At 41.3% G+C, this 15738-nt stretch overlaps 1 protein-coding gene across 3 annotated transcripts in view; it reads left to right on the top strand.

The window, feature by feature from the left end:
• Positions 1 to 15738, top strand: part of LOC111158708 (estrogen receptor 1) — a 290590-nt gene that overhangs the window by 231742 nt on the left and 43110 nt on the right. The window lies entirely within an intron of this gene.

Genomic DNA, 15738 nt, shown 5'->3' with positions numbered 1-15738 from the left:
GCCCTCTCTCTCTGCCTGCCTCTCTGTCTACTTGTGATCTCTCTCTGTCAAATAAATAAATAAAATCTTAAAAAAAAAAAGAAATGTGAATTTTATTTTCTCCTGCTATAGAGACTTGGGAGAATATCCCCCGCTGTGAGTCTCATCTTTGGAAAACACACATCTTGGCCACCCTTCTCTTACATTCCTTCAGGAATTCTCATGAAAGTGCCATGGCCTCTCTTGGCCTGGGGTGAAGACCGCCTTGCTGATCAAAGCTTGAGGCCCTATTTTTATGTTTGCTTCTTCAGTCTCATCCAGGACTACTTGTGTCTGAGACCCCTGAGTTCCAGGGTTTCAGGATGTTGACCTTCTCTTGGTTTCTCAAACTCATCAAGCATTTTCTTGCTTCCAAAACCTGCACACAAGTCTCTCTCCTCAGTACACTCTTGCAAGTTCTTGTCCTGTATAACTGCCCGTTCTTCAGGCTCCAGATTAAATGTCGTCTCCTCTCTGACATCGTTCCCCAGTTATACTCTCTCATCTGACTCCATATATTTCTTGGCATTTATCACAATTAATAGCTTTATTTTATTTTACTTTATTGGGGTGTGTGTGTGTGTGTGTGTGTGTGTGTGTGTGTGTGTGTTTACTGTCTACCTTACCAAGCTTTGTACTTCAAGAGGGCAATGTTCTACTCATTGCTACACCTTCAACACCTCCCTTAGTGCATCTAACAGTAGATTCTGACTCAATGAATATTTACTGAATGAATAAAGGAATACATGATTGAAACTGATCATTGAGGTTTTAGTGTCTAGCACAGAGTCTGATGTATATAATGGACTCAAAAAATAGTGCATTACTATAATTGGGTTAATAAAGACGTGAAGTGTTAATCTTATCTTCTTTATGGAGAAACAACCAATGGCTTATCCAAAGCAGAAACACTGTTCTCACATCCAAGCCATTTATTTGCCTTCACTCCCTTTAACGGAATCTGATCCTCGAAGTACAGTGGAGAACAAACCACCTAATTGCCTTGCTTGTATAATTCCAGAACATCCAAAAGAAAAGTGAATAAGTGAGGTACTCTTCTTTATGTTCTACATACCAGATGTAGGTATCTTAAAAGATTGATCGAATCTATTTTCAGCTAGATATTTCAGTAAACACAACCATTAGAGAATTTTTTTCTGGGGACCTCCTTTAGCTCTTAAACCATACACGCTGAACAAACAAACTCAAGTGGGTCATTATCCATAAAAGTAAAGAATTCCATCTTCCTTTGACAAACCATTCAAACCAAGAAGTGTGTTTTACATGTTCCGACAGATACATCTGTGGTAACCGACTCTAACCTCCTTTCTTGCCACTTTAGCGCCCAAAAGAGTATGAAAGTAGTGCAAGTTAAGGCTTGTTCTATTCATTAGAAATATCTCTTGGCTTAAAAACTCTTTTGACTATCGTCCTCCTGATGAGAGAAAAGTAAATAGCAAAGAGTTCCCTAGAGTCTTGCTCCTGTATGACAGATAGCTTAATCAAGGTAAGTGGACATTAGATGACTAAGTGTTGGAAGCTAATATCCAGACATGTCTCTCAGGGAGGTCAAGCTAACATTTCCTATAAATTCTCGTGACCACCATTTGCACTGGCATGAACCAAGAGGGTCTGAATCCTTGTGGATGAGTAATAGGTATATCAATTCTCTGTACCCTGTCACCAGGTTTGAAGGGAGGCTCCCAACAAATTTGCCAAAACTGGAGCCCAGCCTTGGAGACTGGTATTCAGAGGGAGGAGGAGGAAATGAGAGTCCTCCGGGCTCTTCGTTGGGACATGAGTAGGGGGAATGGGTGGGCCCTTCATTCTGGGAGGGGTTGGGTATGGAGTTAGATGTGTGTGGGTGGCCTAGTAACTATTAGCAGCTACTTCGACACTTCTCTCACCAGTGAGTTAATGCCTCAGCAAGGCAAGTCTCTGAAGGAGAATGACTTTTTCCTTGAGCTAAAAATATCCTGAGGACACTGCCTGAGGGAAATACTCACCCCCCCCCTTTTTCTTTTATTGCAATGAGCATGGTCTTCTTTATGCCAAAAGGATCTTTTCGGCTTTTCTTTTCTTTTCATTAGAAATCCTTTTACTGGGCACCAGTGTTGTTTGGTTATGTGTCCAGTGAGAACAGCAACAGCAACAAAGCTAAATACGATTTAAGCTGGAAAAGGCAGAGGGCAGGGAACTCTCTGTTTAGAGTCACATTTCCCAACTTCTCCAGCAAGCTCTGCCTCCCTCGGACTGTGGCTTCTGAGAACTTTATGTTTCTAAAATGCTGCTAAATTGCTCTGTACATTTATTCCTCAAACACTCAGTGAAGATAGTCCTGACTTTTGGTCTCTTGGCAACTCTCTCAAGGAAATGGACCCGAATTCATTTTCCCTTTGAAATCCAATCCTTCTATGAGTCATACAACATGGTTTTTAGCCCCCTTTCTCAGAATCACTCTAAGAGGATGATTTTTCCGGCCATATTCTTAGGATTTGCTTTATTGGTTTCCATTTTCTTCCATTTTCTCCTGTAATAATCCTCTACCTAAACAGTACCCTTCCTAAGAAGAATGACATCTTTTGCTAATTATTATCATGTTTCTAGCTCATTTGCCTTGACATATAGCCTGTGATAGTTCAATTACGCTAACATAGAAAGCCCGGAATTTGTCCCAACATCACGAGGTTTGGATGTTGAGAGGTGCACAGAGGGAAGACTGGGCGTGAGAGACAGAAGCTCTCCTAGTGCATTTGCTGGGCCTATTCTTACAGCCTTCAGATCAGTGCACTTGTTCAGGATAGTCTTGCAAGGAAAAGACTTCTCACTTGGGAGGTCTTTGAAGAGTCAGAAACAAATGAGCCCTGGGAAATTTTTAAAAACAGATCCTTTGTCAATTCTTAATCAGCTACTTATGATCGTGCTTTGTTATAATGACAGGAGCATTGATCTCAATGTTCTTAAGGCTCTACATTCCAGTTACTCGGTTCCTTCTCTAGTTTAGGAGATGCCAACCTCCCCGCCGAAACTGCCACCAGCAGTATCTTAATTTGGAAGCTCCTCTCCAGGGTATATTCTTTGTAATTCCTACTTCCTTGAGCCCTTATTCCTACTGGACCTGTTGCTTATCTTTGACACTTAATACATCCTCTTCTTTGATTACAAACAGTCTTCTGATTTTCATTTTTCCTGGTCCATCCTAAGCCCCATAATAAGTCACTGAAAAGCTGTCCTCTAGAATCTCTGTCCCCTCAACTTCTCTCCATGCCTAAAGAGTCAGTCTTCTTACCCTGGGCCCCCTCCGCCATCTACTTGCTTCTCTTTCATCCACAGGCTACTTAACACTGCTAGAAAAAGCTAGGAATCCATCTTGATCTGGCCCCAATCTATGCTTATCTTCCTTGACTTCTCTAACCTATTATATAGAGATCATTCTGTACTTCCTGACCCCTTCCTCCCTGGTTGATCCCTTTTTCATCTTCCCCACTGGTCTCTTGTGTGTCTTGCACAGACTGGTCTTCCTTTTAGTCTGTATTTGCCCACCGTGCTGTCTGCTCCTCTCTCTGTTCAGTCAGACACTCTCCAGTGGCAGTCCCCAGAGCTGAATTTCTAGACTCAAAGGTTTTTCTGAGCTCCAGGTCTCTGAGATCTGTTAGGATGTCCTACAGCCATCTCAGACTTCTTTCCCACATAGGGCTCCTTGTTTTTCACTCCTTTAGCATCTAGTTTTCCTTCCCTTCATGCCACTAATTAAAATTTTATCAAATTACTCTTTCCCTTCTTTTTCTTTTTAACTACCTCCCAAGTCGATTTTAAGTTCTTTTCAGGCGGTACATTCCTTTCCTGCTCATTGTTACATTCTTATCACCCAACATGGACACGTAGTTGGTGTTTTGTTTTGTTTTTTTATTTTATTTTATTTTTTAAATTTCTTTTCAGCATAACAGAATTCATTGTTTATGCACTGGTGTTTGATAAATTCACTGGATGTAGAACAATGTATACAGCAGGCATGAGCAAAGCATGGCCTGTAGGCCAATTCACTCTGCTCCTATATTTGTAAATAAAGTTTTATTGGGACACATTCTTACTCGTTGGTTACATGTTGACTATGGCGGCTTTCATCATAAAAAAATGTTGAGCCAATGCAACAGAGGCTGTATTGCCCATAAAGTCTAAAATATTTACCCTCTGATCTTACATATAAAGCATTTGCTGACCCCTGATATAAAGGATACTCTCAAAACCCAAAGGAAGAGTATATAACACAGTAGAGAATGGTAGGCTGTCAGGAAGTTGTCCCAGAAGAGAAGATACCTATCTGAGCCTTGAAGGATGGGAAAGAAATATCTTAGAGCAGGAAGGGGTAGGATAGGGATGACAAACCGGACGTCACAAGCAAATGCTGTAGATCATCTGCACATGATCAGAAGTGCTGGGCAGTGTGAACAGCAAGGCAGGTCATAAGACATGGACTTGAGAAGATTGGACAAGGACCAGAAATCCAAAGGCATTCTTTGTTTTTTTTTAAATTTTATTTATTTTAGAAAGTGAGGGAGTATGTGCACAAGTGGCGGTGGGGGGGGTAGGCAAAGGGAAAGGGAGTGAGAAAATCTCAAGCTGACTCCGCACTGTGTGAGGAGCCCCATGTAGGGCTCAATGTCACAACCCTGAGATCGTGACCTGAGCAGGAACCAAGATTCAGACGCTTAACCGACTGATCCACCCAGGCACCCCTCCAACGACATTCTTAAGCTTTAACCAATCCCAGGGTCTTAACAGCATTTGCAGCTTCCTCCCATGTCCCCAAATGCCCAGCCTTAATCTACCTTGCCATATTTTTTGCAACTAATACACTTCTCATTTACTAAACAATTTAAAGTGATACTATTTCTAATAATAACTGCAGAGTTTCTCTCTTTTCACATTATTTCTTCTTTTACTCTTCAGTTAGAAAAACACATTCCTTCTCCAGTGACAATATTAAGTCTGCACTCCTTGGTTTTCCATGTCTCTCTCCTTCCATCTTTGTCATCTATCCCACTGCTTGCCTTTTCCTGGTCACCTTCTTAAAACATTGTGGTCCCTCCTGTTCTGCCACTTCTCTGACCATTCCTTCTTTTGATTGGTTCAACTTTAGCTCCACACAAGAGTTGATGTTGTTCCCCAGTTTCCTTCCTCTGCCTGTTTCTTCTGTCTCTCCATCTATCTGTCTGTCTCTTCACTTTCCATGATGAGCTCACTCCCTTCCCCAGTTTTATGATTTTTAAAATATTTTTTAGATTTATTTATTTATCATTTGAGAGAGAGAGAGAGAGAGAGAGCTAGAGGAGGGGTAGGGGCAGAGGAAGAGGGAGAGAGACAATCTACAAGCAGACTTCTCACAGAGCATGGAGCCTGATGCTGGGCTCCATTTCAGGACCGAGATCGTGATCTGAGCCTCTTAACTGACTGAGCCATCCAGGTGCCCCCTTTCCTGGTTTTAGCCATCTTTATTCAGATACCTCCATTTTAGAATACCTCTAATAGAAATACCTCTATTTCTAGACATTTTCATGCTCTGTTTGGGGCAGTACAAATTGGTACAACTTTTTTGGAAGGCATTTTGGCAATACTTGTTCCAATTTTACATGTTTTTACTTCTTGACTCTGATGTTACATGTGTCAGAATTTTTTCTGTTCACTTTTGCAAGTGTGGAAAATATGTGTGCAATCATGATAATTGCACATTGTTTGTTGTAGCCAAAAATGGAAAACAATATACATGCCCATCAGTAGGAGAGCATTCAAATACACATGAATATAGTAAAATACAAGGCATTCATTTAAAAAGTGAGCTATTTTTTGCTGTGCTGATTTGAAAAAAATGCCCACCATCAGAAGTGGAACAGACTAGTCCAAATTCATATATTTAATCCTGGCCTCTCCCCCAAGTTTCAGACAAACATTTTCAATTTCCTGCATATCATCTCTACTTGATCTTGAGAAATTTTAAATTCAGTGTTTTTTAAGAGAAATTTTTTTCTTCTACTGGCACATGACAAATCTTCTGAGTTTCTTTATTTCTGCTATTTTTTTCCATTTCTTTTTCTGTTTCTTTCTAGTCACTCTGACATACAATTTCAAAGGAGTCTTTAAATTCTTCATTTCTTTGCCCAGCACTGTAGATCATTCACCCAAGTCTGTTGTTTATCCCTTGACAGATTTTGAAAATATCCCTTACTTATCCTCGTAACCATTGTCACTGTCTTGTGCCTTCTCTTCCTTCCTTATGCCTGCAGTCTCTTTCCAGGCTCTCCTGTCTCCCTCACTCTCCTCTGTACACTGAAGCCAAATTAAATACAACAAAGCACTTACTTGATCATGTCACCCACTATTAAGCTTTACATGATCTTTCCTTACACAGGATCTCTTAAGCTTTTTATTAACCATTCCACATGCTGACTAAGCTTTTTCTAAGTGTCTCTCCTTATAAGCTCCAAACTCTACCAGCTAGATTCCTTTATCAGTCCGTCATCAGTTCCACCTGTTAAATTTTACTGATACAATTTAATCTGCCTGGAATTTTCTTCCTCCTACTCAATCTATCCTAGGAGACCTACATCAAATGCCATATACTCATTGACATCTTTCCGATTCATGTCATTTGGAAATGATTAGAATCTATAAAGCAAGGTGTCCGAGAATACATTTCTTATATCCCTTTGATCAAGTCAGTAGCCATGCCTACAGAAGATAAGTCTGTCTTTGCATCCTAAGTGTGTCTATGTGTCAGTGTTTCAGCAATGGGCTGGGGCAGGGAGTAATCAGACTCATGTGTCTATTCTATGTCATGGGGTTCAGGCTAAAGGTTGCCACAGATATCCCTGAAATTTCAGCTGTTTAACACATGAAAGTGTATTTCTTACTCAGGTCATTGTCTAGTATAGGCATCTTGACAGGTGATCTTCTCATTCAGAGACCAGGATCCTTCTAACTTTTAGTTCCCGCTCTACTAGGTCCTAGGAATGGTCTTCATTTTTGCAGTAGATGGGGAAGAGGACTGGGAAAGGCACACCTGCTTCTTCCCTATTTCATCACAGAAGTGAATCATATCAGTCACTCCCACTCACTTTTCACTGTGCGGAATCCAGCCACCTGGCCACTCCTAATGGCAAGGGAGACTGGGAGATGTTGTCTGGGAGGAAATGGAGGAGAAAAAGGAGATGCGTTTTGGAGAATACAACAATCTTTTGTCAGTCTTTGCTTCCAGTCACCAAATATCCATTCCTCCCACACATAGAACATGCCCTGCTCCTTCCCTAGGGGAACAGTCCAGCTCCAAGTCCAACCACTGAAAGATTTCTTAGGGATAGGCCATCTACTCATGGAGCATGGATGGGACTCCTCCTGGACGGGCAGCCTCACCCCACGATAAACTTCATATTCAGTGTTGGCGGGAGGGCAGAAAACTGTAGTAAAAACTCCCACCGAGAAAAAAGGGAGCAGGGAATAGTGAGTGTCGCTCTCACATGGCAGTTGTGAAGTTCTGGGCAGAAAGAGGAGGCTTCTATGGACAGGAGCCCGAAAGTTCTTTGATTAGTCGCTGAATCTGTTCTCTAGGAAGAAGGAGCTTTCCGATGTTCTCCATGCACCCTGGCTTCACTTTCTGGAAGGTTCTTTCTTTGCATTTATTCTTCTCAGCCACATCTGTAGTGAGTGGGGAGAGGCCGGTCCTTTGGGTGAGCTCTCAGCACTTCCTGCTAGTGTGCTCTTCTGCGCCCGTCTCAGCCCTTTCCCCAGCAGCTGCCCATGTAACAGACATTTCAGGGACCTCGACGGAAGAGCTAAAGGTCAGAAGGATCCTGGGTCCCTGAATGGGAAAGTCGCCTTACCAAGGAAGCTGCCTACATTGCACAGTGACTAAGAAAGAAATAAACTTTACTATGTTGAGCAGCAGCTGAAATGTTAGGGGTGGAGGCTTAAAAACTCAGAGGCTTCTTTTTTTCTTTTTCTTTTTTTTTTTTTTTAAGAGAGAGATGGAGAGGAGTGGGGAGGGGCCGTGGGAGAGGGAGAGAGAATCTTAAGCAAACTGCACTGAGCGAGGGGACTGATACAGGATTCTATCCTACAACCCTGAGATCTTGAATAACCTGGACCGAAATCAAGAGACAGACGTTTAACCGACGGAGCCACCCAGACACCACCAAGGCTTTTGGATTTTTAATTCAGCCTCTGATTTCTTTGGCAGTACAGCTGTCTCCAAAAAAAAAAAAAAAAGGAGGTTTCTGTTTGCTCTTGTCATTTCCATCTGTTTGTAACCATAGCCAAGCACTTTCTTAGTCTCGGTTCTCAAGTCTGATGCTCTTATTTGCTTCTTTGTCCTCTGGCCCCTCCCTCCAGATTTCCTGGTGACTCCTTGAGGCTTTTTGAAACAATGTGCTTAGGTGGGAGTTCCCACCCTGTAAGTGTCACCCCTTCTCACCGGAAGTGCTTTGAACATGGAGCTACTTTGTAACGTGAGAAATCCCCTAGCTCTTTCATACCCAGATCCTTTTCAGTCTCATCTCTGAATATCTCATGGCCAGAAGCAGTTGGCTTTTCCCAACTTTGAGCACTGTTTATCTTGGGGATTTCCCCATTTGCTTAAGTTCCGCTTAAGGACCATTCAATCCCACCCCAAGCTCCCCTCTGTAATATTTACTTAAGACAGCCGTAGTGTCCCCTGCACACCGTCACTCGGACTCTGTTCACTTCCCCAGGTACGTGGGCTGCCTTTGCATTTATTTCAGAGAACGACTTAATCTGATATTCTGCCACCACGTTGTGACAGACCTTTCCAGCTTGCTGTATCTGCTTCTTGCTAGTTGGCACTAAGGGAGCAAACCTTTTTTATGGCATTGCCCCACGACCTGTCTTGTGTCTTTACTGATCCACATAGGCAAACTGCTAGATCAAACAGCCATCACATCCCAATGGATTAATTATTTCTCATTCAATATACAGTCTCATGTGGATGATTCTGTCTCTATGTGCATTCGGGCACACAGTTTAAATAAATGGTTTAGGGTCACATAATTGGTAAATAGATGTGGCATAATGGGAACGTAGGTAGTCAGACACCAAGGTCTAAACCACTCTCTTCTCCAGTAATCCGCCGTGAGATACAGACATTAAAATTTTGCATCTTTCAGGCTGTACTGCTTAGAATTTGCCATCTTCAGCGTTTTGTTCCACATGCCAGAGAGTTGTCTCTCTGAACCTCTGGATCATACGAATAGTTACGGAGTCACAGCACCTCAGAGCATGTGCTGAGAGCTTTTGTAGCATCAAAGATACAGAAACTCTTTAAATACACCCAAACCTAAGGGTGCCTGGGTGGCTCAGTGGGTTAAAGCCTCTGCCTTCTGCTCAGGTCATGATCTCAGGGTCCTGGGATCAAGCCCCGCATCAGGCTCTCTGCTTGGTAGGGAGTTTGCTTCCCCCCCACTCTCTGCCTGCCTCTCTGCCTACTTGTGATCTCTGTCTGTCAAATAAATAAATAAAATCTTTAAAAAAAAAATACACCGAAACCTGCCACTGTTGATTTTAGACAGCATCTTAATTTGTAATCTTTTTCTACCTACATTGCACTCTCTTTGCAGGACAAATCAATTAAGAGTCTTACGTTGATCTCCTGGGTTCTCTGTTTCCATTTATTCCATGTCTTTTCATACGAGGAGAGGCTATGGGGAATTTTGTAAGATTATTTTGGAAGATATACAAGGACAGGTTTGACCTGCCTATCTGCCTTAGGACTCTTTTATCTCCCATGTAGAGGAGTAGTACCTACATGTGCCTGAAAAACTGGCTTTCATTTCTATAGAGGAGAAACTTCCAGGACATGCCATGAGCAAATGTTTTTTCAAGTTCTGTTCCTTCTCGCACTACTTCAGTGCAGACGGACTGCATCTGAAGAGGGTAAGGAGCAGAGCAATCTCACAAGGAGATTCTGAGGTGCTCCGAACATGGACTGAAGTAATGGGTGGAGGTCACCGTCAGGCTGTCGTGTCTCACAGTGGGGCTTATGGGCTGGTCTGCTTGGTAAACGGCTTCTGATCTATGTGGTTGTGCTTCCTTTAAAAATAACTCTTGGGGGCGCCTGAGTGGCTCAGTGGGTTGAAGCCTCTGCCTTCGGCTCAAGTCATAATCTCTGGGTCCTGGGATCGAGCCCCACGGTCCTGGGATCGAGCCCCACATCAGGCTCTCTGCTCAGCAGGGAGCCCACTTCCCTTCCTCTCTCTGCCTGCCTCTCTGCCTGCTTATGATCTCTGTCTGTCAAATAAATAAAATCTTAAAAAATAAATAAATAAATCTTGGTCTTTATGCCCCACATGTTTTTCCACGTTAGGAACACTTCACAGATTTCACTTCATTTGTCTTATTGTAGTAACTTTACCTCCAGATTCTTAGTAATCACCAATTTCTGGCGCTGTTGGCTTTTCCATCCTGTCTGAAATGGAGTTAAATGCTCTAGTCTGATTGGCTCCTTGAGGTTAGTAGAGAATATTTCAGTAGGACTTTGAAAAGGAAGCCCTGACCCCAACATGTAATGACTTTAGTGCACAGTGAAGGGTCCCTTTGTGTGAGGCAGGCGACAAGTGTCTGTCCACCCTTTGACGGCCACATCGGTTTGTACCTGATCTGAGGATGACATGTCGTCTGTTCACTAGCTCACATCTCCAGCCTTTTCTCCCGTACCCACAGCACTCATGGGAAATCCATTCTTCCACGCAACCAGGCAGTTATTTCCAAGAGAGCAACATTCTAGTGAAGAAACACCTGCAGGGTCACATACTTTATTTTATTTATTATTTTATTTTATTTTATTTTATTTTCTATTTAGAGAGCAATGGGAAGGGGCAGAGGGAGAGGGAGGGAGAATCTTAAGCAGGTTCCACATCCAGCACAGAGCCTGACTCAGGGGCTCCAACTCACAACCCTGAGATCATGACCTGAGCCCCGAAACCACGAGGCAGACACTTCACCAACTGAGCCACCCAGATGCCTCTCAAAGCACATATTTTTAATTTATTACACAGATAGTGGATTGGCTGAAGTGTTTAGAACAAGTGAGTTTTCCCCATTGAAAGGACAGTGAGTTTAATCTTATAGAGATGTCGGTGTAAAGTTCTTCAAGACTCTTACAGCACTGCTTAGAAAACTGTAGCTTTATTGGAATGAATATCCCCCAGGAGCCCTCAAAGTTGAGAAGCACTTTTGTTTGCATGAAAGGTAAGCCCTGGGGACTTCTTATCATGGCTCAATGATTTATACTTAATGTCTGCTCCTTCCACATCCTCTAAAGAAAAACACATACGCACACCCACACTCACCCATGCTCACAGTCACTCTCTCTCATACACACACACTCACACTCACTCTCACACACACACACACTCAGACATACTCATCCTCACACACACTCACTCAACAGCGTGTCCGGGGAGAAGAGGCTGAAGAGGGAGACACTTAAGAACCAGCTTCTCCTGGGAAAATGTGGGAGACTCTTGAGAAGGGAAGGGACCCAGGGAAGGAGAATTGGTCGGGCTCCACTTTCTCAGTTTCTGAAGTGAACTTTTGCTCACAGCAGGTGAGCACAGGTTCCCGCCCACACTGAGATTTCCTCCCCTGCCTGTGTGCAGTCTGTTAAGTAAACAGAGACTTTACACCGAGAAAGGAACATTTCTCTATTTTGGCTATGGGTGGTTATTTTAAAAACTTCATCCTCCAAACATTTTCCCCTATCCTTGTTTATTTTTTCACTAGAAAGAAAATGTGCTACTTTAAAAAAAAAAATCACCTTCAGGATAAGAAATACTCCCTTGTAGTGTGCTGTCCCTGCTTTGGGCCAAGTCACACTACGATGTGACCACTGTCTCAACCTCCTGTTGTATAACGTAGCTTTTAAAGATTCCCGTGTTTCTAGAGAGCTTCCATGAACCCGAATGCCACAGTCAAAGCAAAATGCACTGTGGCGATTGTTTTCTGGATATGTTCAGTAAAAAGGCCAGCCTTTCCATGAACATCTGTGGCTCCATTTATCCGGATGTCTCCTAGGTATAGCTATATACAGCTGCCACTGTGTACCACATGCCATTCTAAACACATCACCTAAAATCTCATTTACCTTTATCAGAGAAGGCTATGGCAATTGCTTCAATACATGTGGGTTAAATGTGGGGAGGCTGACATTAGTTGCACGACTTTCTTTCTGTACTTTTTCTGGGGGAAGGTAGCCCATGGCCTTGCACCTGTCTTTTCTCCCTGTCTGTCTTGCTCCTGTTTTGGATCTCTTTATGAACAACGCCCATGTCTGTCTTCTCTATACCTTTATGTCTAGCACAAGGCCTGGTATATAATGGGCAAGTATGAGTTAAAGTAGGGTGAAAAAGGAAGACAAAGAAAATCTTGTTGGAAGTCTTTCCTCTGGTGGTAGATAGTATGGTTTGACTTAATAGTTTTGAGTCCTAATTCCCTCATTTGGACAATAACAAAAATACTACTACTTTAAAGGGCAGTTGTGAGAAGGAAATGGATTTATTGAAAGTACTTAGCATATTTTACATCAGTGATTTATTCCATATATGGTGTTAAGACTACCTAGCTGCCTGGGACAAATACGAAGCTATACAAGGACAGGTTTCAGGTGCCTATCTGCCCTGAAGCTGAATCCTGTCTCAAATATCACACAAAGTAAACCCTGAACAGCAGGTGCACAGCGTTGGGACTGTACTAAAATCCATTGAATTGTATGCTTTAAATGAATGAATGATATGATATGTGACTATATTTCAGTACAGTTGGTGTCAAAAATAAATCCCAGAAGATGAAATATTTAAGTATGAAAATGTGGAAGTGTACTAGAGGGAAACATAAGATAATTTTTTATATATTACTGAAAGGGAATTTTCAAGCAAGATATACTGTTCTAAACAATAAACTTGGCAGATTGATTATGTAATAATTAAATATTTTGCCAAAGAAAACACCAAAAAAAAAAAAAAGGAAAGAAAAACATGACAATCCAGTAGAAAAGCATTGAATGCACATAGAGCAAAGGGCTACAATATATAAAGAGTGGTTAAGAATCAACCTGAAAATGACTAATAACCCAACAGAAAAATATCAGCAAAGGAAAAGAGCAGGAATCTTAGAGAAAAAGCTTATACCAACATATTTTCTACCAAAATCCTATTGGTACAAGCTCTTTGGCAGCAAGGTTTGAACTATTTACCAATATTAAAAATGCTTAAGTCCTCTAATCTAGCAATTCTACTTCTAGAAATGTTTCTATAGCTCTCTATTCATGTGCCTGAAGACAAAAACATAAGAATAGTTATTTCATGAAATGTTTGTGACAGCAAAATACTTATAGTCAAGTGAAATGTCAGCCAACAAAGAAATGGTTCAAAAAATTTTTGCACATCGTTCAGGGCAAAACTTACGCTATTAGAAACCGTTATGCAGCTGTTAAGAACAGTTGATAAAGGATCCAAAATACATTAATTAAAAATAAAACAAAGTGCTGAACAATGTGCTTACTGTCCATGCTTTAAATTATTATATTTTTCACAAATATGTGTTTGCATATGCATAGGATATTTTAAATTCTTCTTGTCCCCTTCAAAGACAACATTACCCCAATTCAGCCTGTGAACAAAAAGATGGAGTTCCTTTCACATGTATTATCTCATTGAACTTCTGCAACAACCCTATGGAAAAGTTATCAATACTTTTTTTTTAAATTTTTATTTATATTTTTTTAAGATTTTATTTATTTGACAGAGAGATGGAGAACACAAGCAGGGGGAGCAGCAGGCAGAGGGAGAGGGAGAAGCAGGCTCCTTGCTGAGCAGGGAGCCTGAGGCAGGGCTCAATCCCAGGACCCTGGCATAATGACCTGAACTGAAGGCAGATGCCCAACGACTGAGCCACCCAGGCGCCCCCAATACCTTATTTTTAAAATGTAATGTGTTATGAACCTTCAGGTTTGCTTGTTTAATAATTGCCACTACTAATGTTAAATCCTCGATGCTAAGGCTCTGTTGCACAGGGAAAAAACCTAAGTTTCTTACAACGTAAGACATCCTTCATCACCTGACCTTTTTCTCCTTTCTCAGATTAACCCCTTGTCTCTTTTATACCTTCACTCTGCTCTTCTTGTACATGTCTAAGACCCTCTTCCAATGATGCTTTCATACTCCTGCTCCATGAAAGCCTACATTTCTTAAATTGTCAACTCAAATGCCACCTACTAGGCGAATCCTTACCTGTCATCCTTGGCAACATGAATGGTTCCAGCCCAGGCACAGTCCCTTATTACACTTCCTTCTATATTTCAAAAGCACTTTATACAAGTCTGTTAAACCTGATTATATTATTTCAAGGTTTTGAGCATATGAGAGTAGAGGCCCTGTTTTTATTCCCATAACTACCACAAAGAATATAGTAGCAGATCAATAAATACCTAGACAAATCATTTACCTGAATCTTAATCATCTTTGATTACCCATAGATTGAAGAACTCTGTATTTTTTTAAGTTTTTATTTGAATTCCAGTTAGTGTCCAGTTTTTGTGTTAGTTTCAGGTGTACAATACGATGATTCAACGCTTCCATATGCTACCCAGTGCTCATCACAGCAAGTGCCCTCCGTAATCCCCATTCCCTGTATCCCCCATCCCCCCACCCACCTCTGTGCTGGTAACCCATCAGTTTGTTCTCAGTAGTTAAGAGTCTGTTTCTTGGTTTGTCTCTTTCTTTCCCCTTTGCTTGTTTGTTTTGTTTCTTAAATTCCACATATTAATAGAATTTGTCTTTTCCTGACAGACTTATTTCACTTAGCATTATATCCTTTAGCTCCATCCATATTGTTGCAAATGTCTAGATTACACTCTTTTTTATGTCTGAATAATATTCCATTGTATAACTGTACCACAACTTCTTTATCCATTCATCAATCAGCAGACACTTGGGCTGCTTCCGTATCTTGGTTATTATAAAAAATGCTGCTATAAACATAGGCGTGTGTGTATCCCTTTGAATTTGTGTTTTTTAATTCTTTGGGTAAATACCCAGTAGTGCAATTGCTGAATCATAGGATAGTTCTATTTTTAACTTTTTAAGAACCTCCATAGTGTTTGCACTGTGGCTGTACCAGTCTATATTCCCACCAGGAGTGCACAAGTGTTCCTTTTATTCCACGTCCTTGCCAATACCTATTGTTGTGTTGTTGATTTTAGGCATTCTGACAGGTGTGAGGTGATATCTCATTATGGTTTTGATTTGCACTTCCCTGATCAGTGATGTCAAGCATGTGTCTATTGGCCAATTGTATGTCTTCTTTGGAGAAATGGCTGTTCATGCCTCCTACCCATTTTTTAAGTTGGGTTATTTGTTTTTTGGTTGCTGAGTGGTCTAAGTTTTTTTATATATTTTGAATAGCAACCCTTTATTGGATATGTCATTTGCAAATATCTTCTCCCTTTCAGTAGGTTGTCTTTTAGTTTTGTTGATTATTTCCTTCATTGTGCAGAAGCTTTTTATTTTGATGTAGTCCCAGTAGTTGGTTTTTGCTTTTGTTGCCCTTGCATCAGTGGACCTACCTAGAAAAAAGTTTCTATGACTGATGTTAGAAAAGGTACTGCCTGTGTTCTCTTTGATGAACTCGGTATTTAACATGGCAGATTTGGGAATTGAA

The sequence above is a fragment of the Enhydra lutris genome, unplaced genomic scaffold (assembly GCF_002288905.1).
Source record: "Enhydra lutris kenyoni isolate GAN:26980312 unplaced genomic scaffold, ASM228890v2 scaffoldscaffold62, whole genome shotgun sequence".
Classification (NCBI taxonomy): Eukaryota; Metazoa; Chordata; class Mammalia; order Carnivora; family Mustelidae; genus Enhydra; species Enhydra lutris.
This window is presented reverse-complemented; position numbering and strand designations above follow the sequence as displayed.